The 216-nt window shown below is 68.1% G+C and overlaps 1 protein-coding gene across 1 annotated transcript in view; it reads right to left on the reverse strand.

The window, feature by feature from the left end:
• The window catches only part of RAB21 (RAB21, member RAS oncogene family), a 24,090-nt gene that overhangs the window by 10,397 nt on the left and 13,477 nt on the right, over positions 1-216 (reverse strand). The window lies entirely within an intron of this gene.

Genomic DNA, 216 nt, shown 5'->3' on the forward strand with positions numbered 1-216 from the left:
GGCCACCGTTCAGTGAAGAAGACGGCAAGCACCGAAACCCTAGTGCGGGTTTGCGGAGCAACACTCCATAAGCCCCAGGGCGGAAGGGGCAGGCCGGTAAGCGCCACAGGGCGACGCAGGGGCGGGCTGGCACCGGCCAGCAATCCTAGGAGGTGCGCAAGGGAAGGGGAGAAGAGCAGCGGACCTCCCCCCCACCTCGCCCTGGCCCGGTAGCTC

This window comes from Aptenodytes forsteri, unplaced genomic scaffold (genome assembly GCF_000699145.1).
Source record: "Aptenodytes forsteri isolate BGI_AS27 unplaced genomic scaffold, ASM69914v1 Scaffold366, whole genome shotgun sequence".
Lineage (NCBI taxonomy): Eukaryota > Metazoa > Chordata > Aves > Sphenisciformes > Spheniscidae > Aptenodytes > Aptenodytes forsteri.